The following is a 12,350-nucleotide window of genomic DNA, read 5'->3' on the forward strand; positions in this document are numbered from 1 at the left end:
GAATGTAAAGGGTATTTTTACTTTATTCACCTCCCTTCCTGTATCATACAGCTGTATATTTCTTTTTCTTTTATTTGTTTTGAGACAGGGTCTGGCTCTTGCCCAGGCTGGAGTGCAGTGGCACGATCTTGGTTCAGTGCAACCTCCATGTCTTATGTTCAAGCGATCCTCTTACCTCAGCCTCCTGAGTAGCTGGGACTACAGGTACATGCCATCACGGCCAGCTAATTTTTGTGTGTGTGTTTTTTTTTGTTTTTGTTTTTTGTAGAGAGGGGGTTTCGCCATGCTGCTTGCTGGTTTCAAACTCCTGAGCTCAAGCGATCCACCTGCCTTGGCCTTCCAAAGTGCTGGGACTGCAGGCATGTGCCTGGCCTTAAATTTCTTGATATATGTTTATTTATAATTGTAATGATCCCCCCCATTATTATGTGAAGAGTGTTCTGATGACATATTAGTTTGCTAGGGTTGTCATAACAAAGTACTATAAATGAGGTGGCTTAAACAACAGAAATTTATTATCCTCACAGTTCCGGAGGCTATAAATCAAAATCAAGGTATTGGAGGGTTGGTTTGTTCTGAGGACTGTGATGAAAAATCTGTCACAGGCCTCTTTTTTTGGATTGTAGATGGTTATTTCTCCCTGTGATTCTTCACATTGTCTTACCTCTCTCTGTGTGTGTCTTTGAGCCCAAACTTCCCCCTTTTATAAGGATACTAGTGATACTGGATTAGGGCCCACCCTAGTGAACTCACTTTAACTTGATTACCTCTGTAAAGACTCTGTCATCAAATAAGGTCATGTTCTGAATTACTAGGGGTTAGAACTTCAGTATATGAATTTTGAGGGGGCACAATTCAACCCATACTCAGTGTAACCATAACTTACTATACGTTAAGGTAGAATCATGATGAAACTAGAGCGGAAATTGATATCTCACAGGAGATCCTGTACTTGGAAAAAAAGTGCATGAAGTAATAGCAATTTAGATGATCTGCTTTTGAGGAAGTGATGAGTGAGCATTCAGCAAAGGAGTTCCATTGTGTTATATGGGGGCATTTTAGAAAAAGGTACATGCATGTAAAAAACCTGTAAAGGTAGCACAAGGGGTGGGTGATCCTAGCTATGTGAGGAGGTATGGCCACCCAGGAGCCTTCAGTCCAGTCCTAGGCATAGTCCTCACTCTCATTTCGGACTCCACCCATTCCTCAACCTCATATCATTTGATTGACGCTGCATGATTTCCTCAATCCCAAACTTAAGATGTGAACCTGTGGCCAATGCTAAGCCAGTTGTGTTCTCTTTCTCTGAACATCAAGTGAAGTGACTTGTGGAAAAAACAGCGACATTCAATGGTCGATGGTCATTTATTTATTCCAGTTGCAGCAGACTGAAAAGGTCAAGTAAACCGGTGGCCTGGGATTCTGCCTTGTTTTGGTTCTGAGTTTGGTTCTCTAGGCTACCTCTAGATTCTGTGTACTATCTGACATCTTCATAACAAACCCCACCCCCCACATCTTTTTTTTTTTTTTTCTTTAGACAGAGTTTAGTTCTTGTTGCCTAGACTGGAGTGCAATGGTGCTTTCTCGGCTTACTGCAGCCTCTGCCTCCCTGGTTCAAGCGATTCTCCTGCCTCAGCCTCCTGAGTAGCTGGGATTACAGGCATGTACCACCACGCTCAGCTAATTTTTGTATTTTTAGTAGAGATGGGGTTTTGCCATGTTGGCCAGGATGGTCTTGAACTCCTGACCTTAGGTGATCCACCCACCTCGGCCTCCCAAAGTGTTGGGATTACAGGCGTGAACCACCGCGCCCGGCCACCAAAACCCCTTTTGCTTAGCCGGGTTGATTCGTGATGCTTTGGGTGGAAAAAATCTTAATTGCTATAGTGTTTTCTGAGGGATAATACTTGTTCTCTTTCATATTTACAGATGTTGTCTATACATGTTTATGAGCCTTGAGATGAAAATGAACAGTACAAATAGATTCCCCAAATAGGCCCTTTTAAGATTTCTTTTGGAAAGTGTGTGTGTGTGTGTGTGTGTGTGTATGTGTGTATATATATATGTGTGTATATATATGTGTGTATATATATGTATGTATATACACACACACATGCACACATACATACGTATGTATATATGTATGCAGACATGTGCTGTATACGTAAGATATATTATGTAATATATAAATATATGTTAAATATTTTTATATGTCATATATTATAAATATTTAAATATATAATATAGTCTTTTTCCTTTTTTAATCTTAACTTAAAGCAAACCTATTTGGCCGAGAACTGTTTTGTAGAAAAATAATGAAAAATGTTTTTCTACAAATTGTTTTGCAGAAAAATAATGAAGAAAAATTAGCCATTCTAGCAAATAGCACAGAAAAACACACATGCCTATTTCTAGTTTTCTCCACCCTTTCACACACACACACACACACACACAGACACACACAGACAAACACACATACAGAGGTTCATTATCAAGTTATAGTGATCGATAAGTTAAAGACTCAGTTTAATGCTTTGGTTAGAAATAGGATTGCAAACATAACCTTTATTATGTGAATCTACCAAAGAATAATTGTGTCTGTGTGCGAATTAGGATCAACAATGGAGTTTTGTTCAGAGTCCTGTCGAGATCCATATTGACTAGTCAGCTTAAGTTAGAAACTATGGTGCCTTACAGGTATCTGTCAAGTGCTTAACAACAAATCAAACATGTACAGAATATTTATTATGCTCAAGGCACTGAGGTTATCTGCAATGATATAAGGGCAAATAAGAACTGGGCTTAGGCTTTAAGGAGTTCATGAAATGCAAAAACATATGAAATCTGAAAATATTTGTGGAATTACCAACATATTTTTATTGACGCTGAAGCACTAGTACCATCAATAAAGTTAAGAGTTTTTACCTTGACTCAGACTGACAGGTCTGAAGCATAGAATCCAAGAACAATTTCTTGGGCTACTAACTTTTCCTGCTCTGAATATTAATTGATATTTGAGTTTTAGTTGTGAGATATGTATGATATTTTATGTAAAGGCTTATGTGCAATCTTTATGAAGATCAAAATGGGTACTTCTATCCAGGGCAACAGGCAACCTATCTAGAGAATTCTCTAAATTCTCTCTCCTATTTTGCTTATTGTTTTCCTACTTATGTTTCATGAGAGAAACATAAATGCTGAATATGTTGAAAACATGCTAGATGGAAAGTCACATAACAACTAGTTGGAAAGAGGCAAAGTAGTGTCAAAGTAGGCAAACCAGCCCTTCCACTTACTAGCTGATTTTGGGCCATCATCGGGCCCTGTGAGGCACAATTTTCTCCATTGTGTAACACAAATATTAGCAATTCCTTCTTTATCTTTCTCATTGGGCTGTGCAAGTCTCAAATAAGAAAATATTGTAATGTCTGAAGTACTACACAAATGTGAGTCACTACAGTTAAATGATGTCACAGGTTAGATTAATTATACTGGAAGATTTTCAAAGCTATTACTGTTACTCTGTAAAAGTCTGAGTAGAAAAAGACAGCACTCACATATTTTTATCTTTCAGATGAGTGTGGGAGGGAGGTGGGACAGAGGAGCTAGAGGAGAGTCCAAGCTGAATATATGAAATTTATAACACAATAAAATGCAGTGAACTGAAGGACTTGGAACAAACTGACTGCATTTTCTTTATCCTCTTCATGATCTGCTTGCAATAGATTTTCTAAAATTATCCCCAAAGCAAGAAAAGGCACTGAATGATCCAGGTGGATTTGAAAAATAAGCTCTAAAAAAATAAGAAATGCATTAATGGCTTTTCCCTGGGAAGGAAATTAAATAAAACAATCAAAGTATATCTTCCACTGCCTAAAATAGAGAGAATTCAACCATTTTATAATTGTGACCTTCATTGTAATCTTAGCTGATAAGTAGGTTTGGAGAGAAACTAAACTAAAAGGTATTGCTCTCCTTCCATTCCTCTGACAAGAACAGAAAGTCTGAGTCATAAAATAGAGGCCTTAGCCACTAGTTAGATTTTCGGATCTGTCATTTCTGTGGAGCCATTTTAAGAACTGATATATATTTAAAACCCTAGACATTTAATGTCTGATGTTTTTGAGGAATATGTGTGTGTGTACATTTGTGGAGTCTTACATGAGTTGAATCTGTGTTTTTGGTGGTTCATACTCTTCAAACGTTTCAATCTGAAGCAAATTCACCCCCTGTAACATATCCTGGCCTCATTAAGAAAGGCAAAATCACTGGATAAATTATTTTTGTTTTTCTGTGTCCTGTCTCAGTGCTCAAGTTTTCTACTTAATTAGTCAGCGGGTGGATTTTATTTATCTGGCAAGGAAAAGTCAAACATCACAAACATTTAATTAAAAGTTTATCTAAGCAGATACTTATATTTTGAATTCAAATGTACATGTGGCCCTTTTGCAAACTATGGCCATCTGAGTACTTGACCTTATGTGTGAAATACTTAAGCTTTCCTATGCATAACCACAAATTTATACTTACCTGCAGAGTCAGAGAGATGCTTTTAATACATAGAAAGTCAATCAATAAAGCTGCCTATTTATCTCTGTTTTTGCTATTGTCCCTCCCTTTTTTTAGTAAAAAAATTTTCTTCATCAAAATGTTTGAGTAGGTTTTTTAAAAAAAAAAAAAAAGCAGAGTTGCCAATTACCAATTATCTTTCCTCAGAGCATTAAAAAGCTAACACTGGTAAATAGATGCTCTCCACCTTCTATTTAGAACTTCACAAATTCTTCCCTGATAATAATGCAATTATTTGTTTAGTATAAATGATCCAATTAGCCTGTAGAAAAGGAAAAAAACAAGATAACTATAAATAACAGATTATTTGGAACTATATAAACAGTAGGTCCTGATGTACAAACTTAGGGTATAAATATGTTCATATATTTTTTAAAAATTATTTGAATTGACCATTCTAGCCCCCATAAGACTTACTAGCAAGAATCTAGTATTCCTTGTTGTGATTCCACTCCTCCAAATAGTGTAAAAATCCCAGTTCAAAGATGGTGATGGTGATGGTGGTGTTAGGTCTGAGCTGTTGCTTCTTGCTACTTGATATCATAAATGAAGATTGGTTCCATGCAGTCTACACTGCTACTAGAATGGGCTGGTTGGCCTGGGTCCTTTACCAGGCCTTGGGTTGGGTCCCAGGGGAACAACACATTTTAGTTTACACTTTTATTTATTTATTTATATTTATTTATTTACTTATTTATTTGAGACAGAGTTTCACTCTGTTGCCCAGGCTGGAGTGCAGTGGTGGGATCCAGCTTACTGCAACCTCTGTCCGTCCTTGGTTTTGAGTGATTCTCATGCCTCAGCCTCCCGAGTAACTGGGACCACAGGTGCGTGCCACCACACCTGGCTAATCTGTGAATTTTTAGTAGAGATGAGATTTCGCCATGTTGGCCAGGTTGGTCTCAAACTCCTGACCTTAGGTGATCTGCCCGCCTCAGCCTCCCAAAGTGTTGGGATTACAGGCTTGAGCCACCATGCCAGGCTTAGTTTACACTTTTGTGCTGTCAAGTCCACCTACTATGCTAAGGTGCCTAGGGTGGGGGAACTTCCAGCATTAGTCACCTGCTCACACAAGCCCTCTCTCATAAACATTTAAACCCAGGTGGTAGCCCTGCATCACCTGTCCTCAAAGACACTGCCAATTTTGTACTTTAGTTTCCATGATTATAATTTTTCATTTTGAATATTGTCCAGAGTTCAGGGACTGGGATCTTTAGGCAGATTGGGCCACCTCCATCCCAAGAAAAACCTCTGCTTATCAGGATATGGGCAGATTTACTCAGCTCCTGGAAAAAAACCAAAGGCCTATGCTCTTCTCTCAGGACAATGGGTGAATACTTGCTCTACCTTGTTCCTTAACTTAAACAAACAAACAAACAAACAAACAAACAAACAAACAAAACCCTCAACTGGCTCTACCCTCAACAACTGTAATATTTGGAAGCATTTAGAGCAGAAAGATAAATACACATGTACTTTGAGCAAATGGCCTTCTGTTGCTCTTGTGTGTCATTTTGATCTGACCTATAATGTCAAAGCGTAACCACACAAAATAAATGGTTTAGTAAATTCAATCACTGTGGATACCCAAACTGTATAATGAATAATATTTCAGATACATTTGCTAGAAAATTGCTTTAGTGCTTTTTTCCATTTGGTCATCTGAAATATCTGACCTTTATCCCAATACTTTGTCCAAAGAGGAGCTATTGTAACATTGGAAGACCGGAGAATTCAAAGTGGAGGGATTAAAAAACCTCTTTCTGGCTGGGTGCGGTGGCTCACGCCTGTAATTCCAGCATTCTGGGAGGCCAAGGTGGACATATCACTTGAGGCCAGGAGTTTGACACCAGCCTGGCCATCAGGGAAAAACCCCATCTCTACTAAAAATACCAGGAAAAAAAAAAAAAAAGCCAGGCCTGTAATCCCAGCTACTCGGGAGGCTGAGACATGAAAATTGCTTGAACCCACAAGGCAGAGGCTGCAGTGAGCCGAGATCATGCCATTGCCCTCCTGGGCGACAGAGCAAGACACTGTCTCAAAAATAAAAACAAAAACAAAGCAAAACCCAAAAACAAACAAACAAATAAATAAAATTTCTTTCTAATTTGGTAACTGCATATATACTCTACTGTTTTCACTCTATTGACATAAAAATTCAGCAGGCTATGTTTATCTTCAATGAAATCTCATTGACATAACCAGGATTAAAATTAGCTCTTGAATTTAAAACCTCAGTTTATAGAGTAGGTTACATCACAGTTAATATTTACATGTGGCACAGTGGCAGAAGGAAAACTGCTCAAACCAGAGCCGTCCATCAAAAGAATAAGGTTCCTGTAACAACTATATCAATAAAATTTGCCAATGTTAAGAGAAAAGAAGAATTATGTTTCACTAGACAGAGAAAACCAAACGCATATGGTTTCATGACCTTCTTGTCATTTAATTTTACAATGAATGTCTAAATTCAAATTCTGGCCTTTTTAATGGGAATGCTCTTTAGCAAAGCTACAAATGCTAATAATTAACATATTTCTTACAATGGCAATTACTGTTGTGAAGGGATTCACCTCTGATTCATGGCTGAATTTTGGATAGTTTGGTGGCCTAGAGTTAGATGATACTCCACTTCCCTAGGAGTCTATCTTTGTAATTACTGATCTTAAGAAGACATTTATGCAGCCAACAAACACATGAAAAAATGCTCATCATCACTGGCCATCAGAGAAATGCAAATCAAAACAACGATGAGATACCATCTCACACCAGTTAGAATGGCGATCATTAAAAAGTCAGGAAATAGGTGCTGGAGAGGATGTGGAGAAATAGGAACACTTTTACACTGTTGGGACTGTAAACTAGTTCAACCATTGTGGAAGTCAGTGTGGCGATTCCTCAGGGATCTAGAACTAGAGATACCATTTGACCCAGCTATCCCATTACTGGGTATATACCCAAAGGATTACAAATCATGCTGCTATAAAGACACATGCACACATATGTTTATTGCAGCACTATTCACAATAGCAAAGACTTGGAACCAACCAAAATGTCCAACAACGATAGACTGGATTAAGAAAATGTGGCACATATACACCATGGAATACTATGCAGCTGTAAAAAATGATGAGTTCATGTCCTTTGTAGGACATGGATTAAACTGGAAACCATCATTCTCAGCAAACTATCGCAAGGACAAAAAACCAAACACCGCATATTCTCACTCATAGGTGGGAATTGAATAATGAGAACACATGGACACAGGAAGGGGAACATCACACTCCGGGGACTGTTGTGGGGTGTGGGGAGAGGGGGGAGGGATAGCATTAGGAGATATACCTAATGCTAAATGACGAGTTAATGGGTGCAGCACACCAACATGGCACATGTATACATATGTAACAAACCTGCACATTGTGCACATGTACCCGAAAACTTAAAGTATAATAAAATTAAAAAAAAAAAAAGAGGATATTGAGAAACTTCCCAAAAGAAAAAGTGAACAACTTAAGGGTAGTTCACAACTGGGGTTCAGATGTACACAGGTATGTCTGGTGGATTTGGGGCTGGGGTGTATATGTTTTGGAGGTGGGAGCACAAGCTGACCAATTTTATGAAGTCTTAGAGGGAGTACCTGATAAGAGAATTCACCACGAGGACAATGTGCTGCTGGACAAGTCAGACTCCAGTACAGGCCAAAGGACAGAGGGTCTGTGAAAGTGAAAGAAATATTAAAGTGTGGCAGCTAATACTTGAAATTAACCCTGATAAATTCACCCTGTATGTCACTCTAAGGAGAGAGAAAAAAATGTGTTTTTCACTGTCTTTGTAACCTTACATCCCAGGCCCCTGATTTTTTTTTTTTTTTTTTTTTTTTTGCATTCTTCTCACTGCTGTCCACCATTTCTGAGAACCCCCAAGGAGAGCATAACACACAGAGCAGATTCTTTCACTTGTCTCTCTTTGTGAACATTATTGACTGGAAACAATCTTGGGAGGGCAAAAACAAAACAAAACAAAAACAAAATAAAAGACAAAAGCGAGGTAGGTGCAGTGTCAGCACAGTTCTGGCACTGTTAACAGCAGCACCAATGTAGGTGTCGGTGTGTGATGACCACGAATGATTTGTAAGACATTCCTTAGTGATTCTGCCACACTGGGCAACTCAGGGAAGAAAGAACAGTCTGAAAGGACCTGGAATCCTTCAAGAGCAAGTCCAAATTTATTTATTTTTTATTATTTTTTTAAGATGGGGTCTCACTTTGTGGCCCAGGCTGAAGCACAGTGGCACAGTCTCGGCTCACTGCAACCTCTGCCTCCCAGGTTCAAGCAATTCTCTTGCCTCAGCCTCCGAAGTAGCTGGGACCACAGGTGTGTGCTGCCATGCCTGGCTAATTTTTTTTTGTATTTTTAGTAGAGATGGGGTTTCAGCATCTCTCAAACTCCTGAACTCAGGTGATCTGCCTGCCTCGGCCTCCCAAAGTGCTGGGATTATAGGTGTGAGACACTGTGCCCATCCACAAGTCCAAATTTAACTGAAAATTTGACATTATTTGTATCCACAAACTAATGAAGTTAATAGACATTTGGGTGAATATTCATTATCATTTTATTGGTAGTTTTGTGATAACCTTTGTGGGACAGATCTCGATTCATGACTGAAACATAACTTTAGCTCACTCCTCCATTCCAAATTATGTAATAATAGTTGTACTCAAACATACACACATACACGTATTTAATAATTTTAAAATTTTGGACAACTTTACTTCTTAAGAAGTGAGCTGGCCAGGCGTGATGGCTCACACCTGTGATCCCAGCACTTTGGGAGGCTAAGGTGGATGGATCATTTGAGGTCAGGAGTTTGAGACGAGCATGGCCAACATGGTGAAACCTCGTCTCTACTAAAAATACAAAAATTAGCTGGGCATGGTGGCAGGCACCTGTAATCCCAGATACTCAGGAGGCTGAGGCACGAGAATCACTTGAACCCGGGAGGTGGAGGTTGCAGTGAGCCAAGATAGCACCAATGCACTCCAGCCTGAGCAATAGAGTGAGACTGTCTCAAAAAAAAAAAAAAAAAAAAAAAAAAAGAGGTGAGCTTAACTGTTTCCACAGATTGTGTTCTTTTGCTAGCCGTTATAATGCTGTACAATGAAGCCAGCTGAATATACCCATTAGAAAAGCAAAAAGTTCTGATATGAGAGAAGGTGGAACAGAGGGAAAATATATATAGATATTGTAGGAAGATAAAAATAAAAATGATAACTATTGAAATACAGAGTTTTTTTTTTTTTTTTTTCTTTAGGTGGTATCTTGCTGTGTCACCCAGCCTGAAGTGCCATGGTGGATCTTGGCTCACTGCAACCTCCACATCCTGGGTTCAAGCGATTCTCCTGCCTCTGCCTCCTGAGTAGCTGGGATTACAGGGGCCCGCCACCACGCCCAGCTAATTTTTGTATTTTTAGTAGAGACTGGGTTTCACCATGTTGGTCAGGCTGGTCTCGAACTCCTGACCTTGTGATCTGCCCACCTCAGCCTCCCAAAGTGCTGGGATTACAGGCGTGAGCCACCGCACCTGACCGAGATGATTTTCAAATGTACGTTTTATGTCTACATAAGATTCAACATCAGTACAACACTGAAGTTTTATCAAACTTCTATGATATGTCTGAAACTGTGCTAGAGCCTGAGATGCAAAGATAACTAAGTCACAGACTCTGGCATGACGACTTCTCCAACTTAAAAGGGAATTAAGTGGGTAATAAGCGCAATAAATAATGTAAAAGGAATACTGTCTGACACAAAGGAAAGAGTGTAGCGGGTTTTGGGAAAGTGGTTTGAGATGGCTTCACAGAAGACTCTCTTAGCCTTGGTTTTGAGGGTGGAATAGTTAAAGAAGGCTGTTTCAGTTAGGAAAAATTGCGTGTAAAAACAAGGAGCATAAACCAGATTTTTATTCGCTAGATGAAAGTCCTTGCAGTTTTTCCCATGGTCTATTTGGAGAACCACTACATACTAGAAAGCTAGTATGACAAAATTTCAGGGAGTATTTCGGAGAATGCTAGGGAATGAAGTTGGAGAGGTGAATTCCATTCGGGTCGTTGAGAGCTATGGTAAGGGATTGGATTTTATAATGCGGGCAATGAGAAACCATTGAGGTGTTTTAAGTAAAGAGCAATATATTTAGTCATGAGCTAAAAAAGAAATAGCACTACCAGGCATCCACAAAAACGACCTTCTTTTCCTACCTCTGTCCCACTTGTTTGTAGAACCCTTTCTCATATGCACATCTGCATGGTGCATAACCATCTTTTCTAAAATTTGTGCTTATCTTAGCCCTTTGATGTTATAGGTATTGATTGTTGAAAAATAGAATTCATTTCATGAGTCCATTCTTTTATGATATTGTTGATTTCTGCCAAGATAAAAATGTTTTCAGGTTGAGAAACAGTGTATGGGTTCTTTATTATTATTATTTTTTGAGATGGAGTTTCTCTCTGTCACCTAGGCTGGAGTGCAGTGGTGCGACTTCGGCTCACTGCAACCTCTCTCTCCTGGGTTCAAGCGATTCTCCTGCCTAAGCCTCCAAGTAGTGGGGATTACAGGCATGCACCACCATGCCTGGCTAATTTTTGTATTTTTAGTAGAGAAGGGGTTTCACCATGTTGGCCAGGCTGGTCTCAAACTCCTGACCCCAAGTGATCTGCCCCCCTCCCCCAAGTGATCTCCCTCCCAAAATGCTGGGATTACAGGCATGAGTCACTGTGCCTGGCCTAGGTTCTCTATTTTTAAGATCATTTTATTAATAAACATTGTGAAAAATGGCTTGTCAGTAGAATCAAGTGCTTCGTATTTATGATGATAAAATGTGATCTCTTAAACTTTCAAATATAGTGAAGACTATTTAAAAGGAGAGAGTTTTATAGTTTTCCACTGTAGGAAGAAGATTCTAGGTTCGAATGAGTTAACTGTGACATATGGGAATTCATAGCCCATTTTGGTTTTTCATATATTTTTAAACATACTAAATTCAGAAAACAATGTTAAAGACTATGTTTTTGAAGAAGACATAGCTTGCTTTAAATTTAAAACACTAAATAGCAGAAATAAATGGGTACTTTATTTCACAAATTCTTACCCTAATTCAAAATGTTTCCAATTTAGAGAAATAAGCTTAGAAATGTGTTTTCATGGACTACCGTTTTTATACTGACTACAGTGTGAATAGTTATTTAGGAATTTCTGCCAATATTGTGAACAAATTAAGGCTTCAAAATATCTGCTGTGCAGTGCATACATATAGTGCACATTCAATAAACATTTAGTTGAATTATGACAGTTCTCACTGTAATAAATTGGTTTCTTAAGCTGGATCCTTTATTTAATATTCACAATTTTCACATGACCTTTGGAACTTTTGGATGATGGGGGAAGTAGTGTGGAGAGTTACAGTTTACTACTGTAAAGAAGAAATCCATATTTTCTTAACAAACTTTTCACAAATGCTGTTCATGTCCATAATTAGACCCCCTTAGTGCTTCTAGATCTTATTTGATCTCACATTTAGTTCCACAGACATTTACCTAGAACCTATGGCACTGGTTTTATTGTTCTGATGTGTGGGTTTCAGTTGCTTAACATGTGTGTCCAGTCTTCCATTATTTCAGGGCAGAGCTCATGTTTTTCTTATCCTCCCCCTTCCTTTTATCCTTTTGTCTCTGTACCATCTTTTGACAGATTATAGGATATGGAATTCCAATTCCATATCAGCAAAT

This window comes from Pan paniscus, chromosome 11 (genome assembly GCF_029289425.2).
Source record: "Pan paniscus chromosome 11, NHGRI_mPanPan1-v2.0_pri, whole genome shotgun sequence".
In the NCBI taxonomy this organism is placed as follows: Eukaryota; Metazoa; Chordata; class Mammalia; order Primates; family Hominidae; genus Pan; species Pan paniscus.